The sequence below is a fragment of the Dromiciops gliroides genome, chromosome 1, assembly GCF_019393635.1.
Source record: "Dromiciops gliroides isolate mDroGli1 chromosome 1, mDroGli1.pri, whole genome shotgun sequence".
Classification (NCBI taxonomy): Eukaryota; Metazoa; Chordata; class Mammalia; order Microbiotheria; family Microbiotheriidae; genus Dromiciops; species Dromiciops gliroides.
In genome coordinates, this window is record NC_057861.1 from 16380512 (window position 1) to 16393884 (window position 13373).

General features: G+C 40.8%; 1 non-coding gene across 1 annotated transcript; it reads right to left on the reverse strand.

Annotated features, from left to right (window-relative positions):
- Positions 1–3926: 3926 nt before the first annotated feature.
- LOC122737579 lies at positions 3927–4033 on the reverse strand. The gene has a single exon (XR_006354404.1). It is a non-coding gene; the product is annotated as a U6 spliceosomal RNA (small nuclear RNA).
- Positions 4034–13373: the final 9340 nt, after the last annotated feature.

Here is a 13373-nt window from a genome sequence, read left to right on the forward strand (position 1 = left end):
GGGGATCAAATAACACAATTCATTTGGATACAAATATTTTGGTCAAAGGATCTGGGAGAACTGTATTCAATTCTAAGTTCACAGGAAACTAACTGAGCTTGTAAAACAATTTTCCCCCTGAACTGGATAATTCTCCAAGTTTCTCAAGCATTTTATCTGCAAATAAGCAATGAGGAAAGTTCATTTGATTATTTGTATAGAAGTTGCATAAGAATCCTTTAACTTTGGGGATATTGTGATATAAAAGGAAATGGTTAAGCACAGAATTTGGTTTTATTTTTTAAATGATCTATGGCATAAAACAAACATTATCTTTAACATGCTTTTTTTAGAGTTTTGAGAAAGATATTCTGTGTTTGCTAGTCACTAATGTCAAATGAGTCATAATCGACATGAGCTTAGGAGATGTCAGTAGAAGTTTCTCCAGTAATCATACATACAAATGTGATGGGTATTTTTATCTTAAATGTCAGTACCTTCACAAATACATAAACTGGTGTCTTGAGTGGAATGACAGCTTTAAAAATCTCAGTCAAAGTTTTCATTTCCAGCAAAGATTAATTTCTTATGAAGTGAACGACCTGAGCCCACGTAGAGAATGACAACTTTTTCCTTAATGAATTAACGAACAGCAGTTATTAGTTTTAGTAATGAGTTGGCTGCTCCTTACATCTGCCAAATTTCCACCACCAGAGTCATTACTCTTCAGTGTTTTTAAATACAGATCTAAAAAGGAATAAATAGGAATTGAAATTTAATCAATGGAAATAGACTTTCACACACATATATCCTTGTCGGCTATTACAATTTCATTTTTGCACGATGAATAAAACATGGGTATTTTTAAAAGCTGAGCATTCTGAACAAGTCAGGCACTAGGACCTCCACTGTATTTTCCATGCTTTAGTTCTGAAAGTCTTTTTGTCCGTTACATCCATGCATGTAATCAGTGATTGTTCCTATTGTAAATTTCAGATTCACCATCTGTATGCTCCAAAGGGGCTGGACTAGTGTTAATACCCAGTCCCTATGGGATTAATCCGCAATTTCACACTAAATGATTTTTAAGTATCATTTGTTACAATGTTACAATGATACAATATTATCGTTTCTAAAAACAAACAATCTGTGTTCTTAACATTTTGATTTTTTTAAAGGGGGAAAGTCTCTGTAGATTTAAACAAGTTTGTATGTTGGTCCAATTTACATTCATTTCAGTTTATATACAACTCGAAAGGAATATGGGATGGGGAAAGCTTTGCAAGCTGAAACTAAGGAAGAAGCATTCAGTAACTGAAAACGCCACTTTTTGTTGTGGAAGACAGGGCTTGGTACACATATTGTTAACAATACTAAAGGCTAATTCTTTGAACAATTGGTAAATCCATCCTAATTAAGAGTTTGCATGATGAAGTCTCTGCTCTAAAGTGAAAATGTGATGTTCTGCATCTGTTTGGGGCAAATGAATTGTTTAAAAAGGCCCAATGTAAACAAAGAGCCACCAATTCAGTGACCAGCATTAAGCAAAGCTGGCTTGAAGTGTGCAAAGAAATGATTATTTTTTGAGAGGCTCTCTGGCTTTCTAAACGTACCTTACTTTATTAAATAAAAGGTATTGTTCCTATTACATATTGTGGTCTTCCTATAAATTTTAACCCGCAACCAAAGAGGATACATAAGTCTAAAATCATGTTGAATCAGCCAAGGAGATAGGAATGTTTTCATCTACGCTTCATGGAAAGGATCAAAATAAACATGAAGCTGTTTCCAACAGGTTTTGACCAATACTACTCATTTCCTATTTCCTTATTTCCCCAATTCCAAGTCTTTCTGGTAGGTGAAAATGTCCTTTATCTATAGTCCATGCCATGTCCTTGAAGACTCTAGAGACTAAGAATGATGCCAAGAGGGGCAGCTAGGTGGCGCAGTGGAAAGAGCATCGGCCCTGGAGTCAGGAGTGTCTGAGTTCAAATCTGACCTCAGACACTTAACACTTACCAGCTGTGTGACCCTGGGCAAGTCACTTAACCCCAATTACCTCACTAAAAAAAAAAAAAAAAAAAAAAAAAAAAAAAAAAAAAAAAAGAATGATGCCAAGAGATAGAGTTGGATTCCTTTGAAGGGAAAGCCCAGGTGGGATGACCACTTGTAGTCAGTCATGATTTGGACACTAAGTTGAATTAGATGACCTCCGAACTCACTTCCGACTTCTAAGTAAGGGTCAGCTATTTAGAAGCATGCCTACAGTTGTTTACACCTGTCCTTTCCTTATTTACTCCTGAATTTAATTGGAGTCCTTTGAAGAGTCTAAAATATGTGGTACAAGACCAAGAAAGCCATTCTCTCTAGTGAAGCATCTTCCCCTAAGAATCCTAAAGATCAGAAAATATTGAAATTTCCTCACTACTCCTTCATCCTGCTGGGGCAGAAATGGTTTCCTGCCTTTCTCCCCAGAGGCCACTGTCTCCTCTAAGTCCCCCCATTAGACTGAGCTCTTTGAGTGCTAAGACTATTTATTGGGATTCTTTGTATCCTCACAGCATAGCACAGTGCCTAGCACATAGTAGGCTCTTAGTAAATGTTTGTTGACTTGACTTTCATTCCTTCCACTCCTGAGGAATGTTGCTGGTTGGGCCTATATAAGTGAAACTAATGTATGAATTTGGGGTTTTTTCAAGCCCCTTGGATGTTCTTAGTGGATGCTTTTCAAAAAATGCAAAATCCTGGAAGTTAAATCCCTTAACTTGCTGGTGGGTCCACTGGTACGAAAACATTTTAAATCAGGACTTCTTAATATGCTGATAACTTTATTTCAATATAATTCATTTCCTTTGTAATCTTATATATTTTATTTTATGCAATAAAAATATTTTGTGAAAAGGGGTCCCTAAGTTTCATCACACTGCCAAAGGAATCCAAGACACAAAATCAGTGAAGAACAGCTACTCTAAATTAAGCCTCATGGGTTGATGCGCCCTCCTAGTGGGTCCATTCTCCCCATCCTACATGGTTCAGTTCCCTTTCATGTGTTATCTTCCTTCATTAGAATGTAAGCTCCTTGAGGACAGATATTGTCCTTCTGCATGTAAATATATCCCCAGCACTTAGCATAATGGTTGGCACAGCTTAATGAATGCTTATTGACTGACTAAAGCTCTTTACACTATAGGAGAAATGGGTGAGAAAAGGAAAGAAAGAAGGAAGGAGTTGGGAGAGATGGAGGAATAAAGGAAAAAAAGTTTAATAGGCCCTTTATACAAATTTCTAGTTAATTACAAATTCCAGTTATCACGAAGTTGTTTAAAACATACATGAATCTTGACAAAAACTGTTAGGAAAATTGGACAGCAGTCCAACAGATACTAGGTGTTTAGACCAGCACCTCACACCATATACCAAGACAAGCTTCAAGCAGATACATAAGATATAAAAAGTCACATCATAAACAGATTAGAAGAGCAAAGATGGAATTATCTTTTGGATCTGAGAAAAGGAAAGATACCATGACTGAACATGCAACTGAGAGGATCACATAAAATAAAATGTATAATTTTGGTTATTGAGAATTTTCTAAAAAAATTTGTACAAACAAAACTAATATAGTAAAAACTAGAAGGGAAGCAGGTGAAAACTGAGGGAAATTTTTTCATAACAAGCTTTTCTGATAACACCTCATTTCTAAGATATATAAGGAACTGATTCAAATTTATAAGACTAAGTGTCCTTCCCTGTTAGTAAAAGGATATGAGCAGTTTTAAAAATTTTTATTATTTCTTTTTTAAATCCTTTTTTTCTTTTCCCCAATCTTAATAGTATTTTATTTTTTCCAGTTACATGTAAAGATAGTTTTGAATGTTCATTTTTATAAGATTTTGAGTTACAAATTTTTCTCCCTTCCTCCCTTCCCTCCTCAATCCCCAAGAGGGAAAAGTATAAAACACTACACGAATTTGCATGTCATCCTTGTGCAGGGGCCATACTAATCTTTTCTGCATTGTTCCAGTTTTAGTATATGTACTGCCAAAGCAAGCACCAGGCAGTTTTCAAAGGAAAAAAAATTCTAAGCTATCACCAACCATACGAAAAAAATGCTCTCAATCACTAATAATTAGAGAAATGTAAAGCAACTTTGAGGTTTGGCCTCTAACCTTTTGGACTTAAAAGATAATAGAAGAGAAAAATGAAAATATTATAGGGGCTATGGGAAAACAGTGGAGCTGTGAACTGGTCCAGTCATTCTGGAGTGTAATTTAGAACCATGCCCAGAAATTTACTAAACTATGCCTACCCTTTGACCCAGCTCTGCCACCATTAGGCTTTTAGCTCAGAAATCAAAGAAAGAGGAAAAGAATCTTTCTACATAAAAATATTTCTAGCAGCTCTTTGTGGTAGTCAAAAATTAGAAACTATGGGGTTGGATTCTTTTTGGGAAATGGCAAAACAAAGTATGTTATGTGAATGTAGCAGAATATTATTGTGCTGAAATGGACAATTTCAGAGGAAACAAGAACTTTGTGCATTGATACAAAAGAAAAGTGAGTAGAACTAGAAGAATTAATTATATGATGTCAACATTGTAGAGAAAAATTTTTTTTGAAAAACTTAACAATTCTGACGAATATAAAGACAAACCAGGAGTCCAAAAGAATGAAGATCAAACACACCACTCACCCCCTGACAGAGAGGTGACAAACTTAAAAAGGCAGAGACATACATTTTTTTTTAAGTGAAGCAATTGGGGTTAAGTGACTTGCCCAGGGTCACACAGCTAGTAAGTGTTAAGTGTCTGAGGCCGGATTTGAACTCAGGTGCTCCTGACTCCAGGGCCGGTGCTCTATCCACTGAGCCACCTAGCTGCCCCAGAGACATACATTTTTGAATATGGCTAATGTTGGAATTTGTTTTGCCAGACCATTTAGGTATGTTTTGAGGGGTTTAGGTTTGTTTTTGTTTTTGTGAGGAAATGAGGATTAAGTGACTTGCCCAGGGTCATACAGCTAGTAAGTGTCAAGTGACTGAGGTTGGATTTGAACTCAGGTCCTCCTGCATCCAGGGCCAGTGCTCTATCCACTGAGCTAACTAGCTGCCTCCTGGGATTTGGTATTTTTTTTAAAATTTCAATTTGCTTAACGGAAGAGTGGCACAGATTAAATTTTTTAAATTGTTACTTGAAAAAAAATTTTAATTGATTACATGAATCATTTTCTCTCTCTCTCTTTTTTTTTTTTTAGTGAGGCAATTGGGGTTAAGTGACTTGCCCAGGGTCACACAGCTAGTAAGTGTTAAGTGTCTGAGGCCGGATTTGAACCCAGGTACTCCTGACTCCAGGGCTGGTGCTCTATCCACTGCCCCACCTAGCTTCCCCATGAATCATTATTTTTAAAGAATTAGCATATAACAAGATGTTAAAACTAGGTATAATAGAGATATGTAAAAATGATCAACAGAATGTCAATCTGACTAGCTTTTTACTTGGATATTACTAATTCTTGGCCAAAGACAGTGAATGAAAGTTTTTATGGTAGAGAGATACTGGATGCCTTTGCATTTTTCTGACTATAGTCTTTTTCTTGGTTCCTGGTGTGTGTGTGTGTGTGTGTGTGTGTGTGTGTGTGTGTGTTGTTCTTCTGAAGCCAGGATTATAATTATAATTTCTGTCATTCTCTATGGTTTACAAAGGATTTCTCCTGGACAACCTTGTGAGGTAAGTAGCATGAGCATTATTAACTCCATTTTTCAGAAGACATTAAAGCGCAGAGGTCAAGTGATTTGCCCAAAATTACACCAGCTGTTAAGTGGCAGAATCAAGACTCAAACCCAAGTCTTATAATTAAATTCAGTGCTCTTTTCAAGGTACCCTGAGGCCAAGTAGAGAGGAGGTATTGGGTAAAGTGAACTGGATCTGGGGTGAGTAAACTGGCAAACTTAGCTTCCACTACTTAAACTGGTATAAATTTAGGCAAGTCATTATAGTCTTTCTGAGCCTCTTTATCAATAAGACAATGAGGCTTTACAAGGTAATTTTTGAGCTCCCTTCAAGCTCTAAATTCAATGAATGGTGGGACTATAATTGTCCAACTGGTTCATGTTACAAGAGACTAGTGGGGGGTGGGGGCAGCTAGGTGGTGCAGTGGATAAAGCACTGGCCTTGGATTCAGGAGAACCTGAATTCAAATTTGGCCTCAGACACTTGACACTTACTAGCTGTGTGACCCTGGGCAAGTCACGTAACCCTCATTGCCCTGAAAAACAAACAAACAAAACAAAACAAGAGACTAGTGGAGATATTTCCAATTGAATTCCAATTAATGATGGTGGTGGTCATGTGAATGGAGAGAAAGGGACAGGTGGGGGAGATATTGTGGAGATAGAATTGACAGGGCTTGGCATGTGATTGAAAATGGTGGTGGTGAGGGGCAGCTAGGTGGCACAGTGGATAGAGCACCGGCCCTGGAGTCAGGAGTACCTGAGTTCAAATCCGGCCTCAGACACTTAACACTTACTAGCTGTGTGACCCTGGGCAAGTCACTTAACCCCAATTTGCCTCACTAAAATTAAAAAAAAAAAGAGTGGATAGAGCACTGGCCCTGGAGTCAGGAGGACCTGAGTTCAAATTCGGCCTCAGACACTTAACACTTACTAGCTGTGTGACCCTAGGAAAGTCACTTAACCCCAATTGCCTCACCAAAAAAGAAAGAAAGAAAGAAAGAAAATGGTGGTGGTGGGAGGGTGAGGAAGAGAAAAGAGAGTATGTAATTCCAAGATTGTCTACCTGGTTAACTAGAAGGATGGTGGTATCTCCAACAGAAATAGGAGAGTGAGAGCAGTAAGTTTTAGGGGGAAGATAATGAATTCCATGTTGGACAGATTAGAAGCCTATGTGACACCTAGGTCAAGATGTTCAGCAAGCAGGTAGTGATTCATGGCCAGCTGTCAGGAGAGAGATGAGGGGTTGATGTATAGATTTGAGAGTCCAATGCATAGATAAATGAATGAATTAAGCTTATGGTAGATAAAGAAGGAGGCCCAGAACCCAAAGCCAAGAATTCTGGGATGTAGCTATGCAAAGATGAGGGGAAGGGAAATGGATCACAACCCAGAAAAGGAGACTGAGAATAGTCAGAGAGGTGGTAGAAGTCAGCAGTGTCACAAATGCCCAAGGAGGAAAGAGTACCCAGGAGAGATGGGGGAGTCACGTGCCAAATGCTGCAGAGATTAAGAACTAGGACTGAGAAAAGGCCATTGGATTGATCAATCACAAGATCACCGATAACCTCAGACAGAGCAGTTTCAGTTGAGTGGTGGTGTCAGATTAGAAGAGGATGAAGAATGAATGGGATGTGACAATCAAATCAAGGAAAGCTGAGAGCTTTTCCCTAAAAGTCTGGCAATGAAAGCCAGAAGAAATATGGAATGTAGTTTGAGGGGTTGTAGAAACCAAGTGAAAGTTTTTTTTTTTAAATTGGGGAGTAGGGAGACATCAGGACATCTTAACAGCAGGAAAGGAATCCGTAGATTAGAAAAACCAACCCTGAAGATTACAAAGAGAGAAGGAATTATCAAAAGGGCAAGAACCCTGTGGAAACGGGAAGAAAACAGATGGAGGGCATAAGTAGAGGTCTTGGTAAGAGAAAGAAAGAAGAAAAGGGGAACAAGCATTTATTTGGGGGGAGGGGGTTTGCAGGGCAATGAGGGTTAAGTGACTTGCCCAAGGTCATACAGCTAGTATGTGTCAAGTGTCTGAGGCCAGATTTGAACTCAGGTCCTCCTGAATCCAGGGCCGGTGTTTTATCCACTGTGCCACCTAGCTGCCCCTAGAACAAGCATTTATTAAGCACGGTGCTAAGCCCTTGACAAATATTGTCTCATTTGATCCTCACAACAAATCCTGTGAGGGAAGTCCTGCGATGGTCCCCATTTTATAGTCACTCCAAAAAAGGTGAAGTGATGTGCTCAGGGTCATACAGGTAGTAAGTGTCCAAGGCTGGATTTGGACTCAGGTGTGCCTAACCCCCGGGCTACCATGCCATTAGTGGTACCAATAGAAAGGACCACCTCTTTGTGAAGACTGAAGGAGAGAAGTGGGGTTGGGAAGTGGGTACCACTGGGTGGATTTGAAGTACAGAATTGGGGGAAAGAGAATTTACAATGGATGGCCTCAATTTGCTGAGAGGAAGTCCTCTGCTAAGGGAGAGAGTGGCAGTTTTAGCTCAAAGGCAGAAGAGGAGGATCCAAAAAGATCTTGGCAGTTTGGAAATTGAGCCAAAACAAATACAAAATATAATTGGATAAATGTAAAGCCTTCCATGCTAGGGTCCATGGAGTCACAAAGAGTAGGGCATGACTAAACGACTGAACAGCAAAGCCTTAAGGTTGTGTTTAAAAAATCACTTGCTCAAGTCAAAGATGGGCATGAGTGACTAGGCCTTCTACACAAAGCCCTTCCTCATTGGATACCCATGTTAAAATTGTTCAGACCACCCTCCCTTCCCAAATAACCTCGACTTCCAGAAGTTATGTATGTAAGTATATGTGTGTGATTTTACCTGATGAAAGGTAATCTCCTTGAGAAGGAGGAATGTTTCCTTTTCCCTCAGTCTTTGCATCCCTAGCACCTAGCACACTGACATAGTGGTAGCTTAATGAATGTTCATGTGGTTGATCTGGGGCAACTAGGTGGTGCAGTTGATAGAGCACTAGTCCTGAAGCTGAGAAGACCTGAGTTCAAATCTCACCTCAGACACTTAATGCTGTGTGACCCTAGGCAAGTCATTTAACCCCAAATGCCTTAAACATCTAGGGACATCTCTAGTTGTCCTGATATGTATCCTGCCATTGGTCCCAGATTTTTAGCCTGGAAGGGTTGAAGTATTCATTAAGCATCCACTATGTGCTAGGCACTGTGCCAAGTACTTTACAAATACTATCTTCTGGTCCTTACAACCCTGGGATGTAGGTGCTGTTATGATCCCTACTTTACAGTTGAGGTTAAGCAATTTCCCCTGGGTCAGAGAGCTAATAAGTAAGGCTGGATTTGAACTCAGAACTTCTGGCTATAGGGCTGATGTGCAACCCACTGCAACCCCAAGCTGCCTCGATGGAGAAAAAGCAATAGGAATATAATGGGTTTTTAAAAAGTATTTGAAGGGCTGCACCACAGAAGATTACACTTGTGTTTGTATGACCTCCATGGGCAGAACTGAGACTGTTGGTAGAATTAATTCATAGAAACCTTGTAACCCTTGGAGCTGTCCAGTAGCAGAATGGGCTTCTTCAGAACCTGATTAACCTCATTAACTTTGTTAATGATTCTAGCCTTGAAGACCCCTAATCATATGGTTCAGGTGTGGGTTGGTCCAAATGACCTCTGAGGTCACATTCACTTTGGAGGCTCTGTGACTGGGAGCCCATTTGTCTTTGACCGCCTCCTCTAACTAGAAAAGCTAGAAGAGAAAAAAGCAAAACAATGGGAAGAATGCTAAAGAAAGGGAAAATGGGGGGTAAACAAAGTGATGCTTCATCCTGTGATCCAAACCACTGATTTTAAAGCTGCCCTGTGAGTTGATGGGGCTTATTCTTACACCAGTATCAATACAGCACAGGAGTTATGCTTCTTTTTCATGCTCATCTCTTGGTTTCCTACTCCTCTCAGCTAAAGTCTCACTTTCTACAAGACAACTTTCCTGATCCTCCTTAGTGCTGGCACCTTCCCTCGACTGACTGCCTCCAATTCATTGTGCATACAACTTCTTGTATGTTGTCGCCCCCATTAGACTCCTTGGAGATGTGACTGTTTTTTCTTTTTCATTTTTCTTTTTGACTTTCTTTGTATTTCCAGGACTTAGCACAGGGACTGACACATAAAAAAGGTCCTTACTAAATGCTTGTTTGCTGTTACCTTCTTGTCGTGACCACATTTTATTTGTTGTCATCAATAACTAGTGTTTATCTTGTTCCGTATCTCTAGGTTTTAAAGTGTAGACCAGGTCCTGAAGGATGAAGAGTTTGAAACAGAAGGAAAAAAACCCCACCACCATAATCCCCATCTTATAGATTTTTATAAGCTTGAGTAGCAAATAGAAAGGCAGTACGAAAATGATGGAACAAAGGCAGTGATTTTACATTATAGGCAACTGGCCGATAAGAATAGAAGACACATGCTGTTTTACTTCAGTGGGCGGGATTTGAATCACTTCTGCCTCATTGGGGAAGACTTCATGTAAGATGAGGGCCTTTTGTCACCCACAAGATTTCCTCTTAACTCAGAGCTCTGATGAATTAGATCGGTCATATTAGGCCCAGGGGAAATCCTGGTGGCAGATCTCCCATGAATCTGCAAGAACCAGGGAAGGCAGTTTGGGGGCTTTTCTCCCCAGAAATGACTGAGTTGTAAAAAACAAAAGGCATCAATAAAATTTGTTTTAAGAGCAAAATTTTAAAAAAGAGAGAGAGGAAGGTAGGACTGCACATCTCTGGAGTGAGTCACTTAAACATTCATAGGCTAAGAAAAATAACTTTGAAAAATACTTGATGACAGAAAGGTCATAGGTATACATCAATTCAAACCAAACTAAAACATTTCTTTCATTTACCTGTTTTTTTGAAATACAAAAGAATTTATAAATTGTGTTCCTTTTACTCGGTAGAGATTTGACTTCTGAGTTGTGTGTGTGTGTGTGTGTGTGTGTGTGTGAATCAATCTGAGGACACAACATATCCATCAACATAACAGTTTTGAAATGGAGTTGTAAAATTAAGTTATTTGTGTTCATTTCCAAGCATTTTGAAGATTGATGGAAGCAAACCAAAACGATGTGCAGAGTTTATGAAGTATTTGGCCTTTGTATGTAGAGAGCTTGCTGTTTACTGTGTACTTAATATAAAAAGTGCCTGTTGTCAGCTCAACTTTAACTCCTTTTTGATGCCAGGCTGCAGAATGGATTGTATGGATGCACGAATATGAGATATGAAAAGGGGAAATGGAAATCCTGCTGTCATAACCTCTTCTTCTTGCAAACCTCTTTTTCCAGGGAAGAGCGACAGAGTCAGGGATGGCAGGTTCTCTGAGAGGGGAATTCACATGAACTGGAGCTTGGCCAAAGATCCCAGCCCCAGCTTCTCCTCCTTGCCGCCACTTTGATGAATGAAAAATGAAACTCTGTGCCCGTCCTGGGAACCCTGGCTCATTCTCCTGGTTAAACAGATGGTGGGAAAGGCCTCCAAGCCATCGGTTAGGATGAGCTACAGCCCACAATCCTTCCACTCCAAGGTAAAATCGATCCTACCATCGGAACACGAGGTGGGCCTGGCCTTTGGGGCTGGAAGCTGGAGTTTTTGTTCAATTCAATCACAAATCTCTCACAAACTCTGGGTGTTCCAGACATTTTCCAAGGGAGTGAGGGAGGCCACCAGAAGCCACCCACAAAAAAGCAGCTTCCAGGCTGGAGAATGTGGGTTACAGGCCGAGTCCTACTACATCATCATTGTCATTTCACTTCTCTGGCCCTTTCTTTCTGATTAAATTAGATGATCTCTAATGATCTTTTCAGCTCTTAACTTTCTGTGATCCTCTGAGGTTTCTGAATCAGAGATTTACAGCTCGGTGGGTCCGTAGAGCTCATTTAACCCAACACCTCCTTTTACTGCTGAGGAAAGGGGGGAGGGAGGTCCAGGGAGGTGAAATGACTTACTTAGAACTGACATTTAGGTAGTAAGTTCAGAGCTGGATTTCAATGCCAGGCTTTTGACTACAAATGTAGGGCTCTTTCTACTCCACGACCCCCAAGGGAAGGGAGGGCAACAGAATCAGTGACAACTGATGTAATATAGTAGAAGGGGGGAAAAATGCGATTCGTTGGAGGGGACCCAGAATGCAGTTCTAGCTCCACTCCTTACTCTCTTGAGAAAGCATCTTCCTCTTATTTGTAAAGGGCTTAGCTTGGTGCCTGGCACATAGTAGGGCCTTAATTAATGCTTATTTCCTTCCTTCCCTATCTCTTCCCTAAACTGGAGGGCAGAGGGAGTCAAGAGACTGTACTGGACTTTCTTTAAGGTCCCTTCTAGCTCTGACTATACTCCTGCCAGCACAGAGATCGGCCTTAAGCCTCACAGGATCAAACTGCTGGTTAATCGAATCTATGTGCTCATTTTTGCAGGTGAAGAGACCCAGAGAATCTAAACTATTGGCTAAAAGTCACATGATCCATAGTGGAACACACACGTTAATGCCTACCAGGTGCAAAGCACCATATCAAGTGCTGGAGAAAGACAAAATGAAAAAAGTCGGCCCTGCCCTCAAGGAGTTTACATGAGGGGTGGGGTACAAGACACGGATAGCTATGATTTCACTGGCCTGGGGAGCCAGGAAAGCCCCTCCAACAATTCAGATCTGCAGTTTCTAGTCTTAAAGCACACGTTTCTAGTCTTCAAACACTTTGTTCATGGCCTGGACCCTCAGGGAGGCAGTCTGGCAAAGCCTGGGGATGGGCCCCTTCTCGGAATCATGCTTTTAAATGCATAAAATACAGGGCAGAGGAGATTAGAGACGATGAAGATGTAGCTGTCTTCCTGTCTAAGTTCAAACCACCCCCTGAAATCCATTAAGGGTTAAGAACCACCCTCCCCCTCCACTCTTGCAGAGCTGCTGAGAGCACAGAGTAGTTAAGTCACTCGCCCAGAGTCCTCCAGCCAGCATTTGTCACAATCTGAACCCCAACCCAGGTCTTTGAGTGAGGCGGGCTTTCTTTCCACTCCAGGATGCTGCCCGGAGGAGGGGGCCACATGTACAGGGATAAGCACATTCATGATTATTCGAGGTGGGAGAAAACACAAAGGAAAAGCACAGGAGCCGAACCTTGCAAGAAGCTAAGGATTCTAAGCAACAGAGGGGAGGAGGGGGTGCATTCCGGGCAAGAGGGACAGAACTGGGACAGGTACCTAGACCCACGAAGGCACCTGGGCATTTCTGGACCCTAATTTTTCCCCTATCCCAGGTTCCTTGTTGTCTTTTGACCTTCAGACCTCACTCCTCACTGGGCTGGATTAGTCAATAAGCATTTATTGAGTGCCTTCACATTCCCAGAACTGGGCTAGATGCCAGTGATCTTTAAGGGTGCTTCCTGCTCTGAAAAAAAAAAAAAAGACTTATGAAGGTTCCAGGCTTGCATCCATGCCCACCTTGCTTTTCCTGGCTCTTTGCTGACCTCTGTCTTTACCTTCTTCTGCTCCACAGCCCAGCTCTTACCCACTTCCCATTCAGAAATGACTTCAGGAGTAGGGGTGGGGCTGGATTAGATATTCTCTAAAGTCTCTTCCTAGTCTAAATCCCCAAAATTGGTAAATCCCCCCCATGCAATTCAACTATCCCCCTTCTT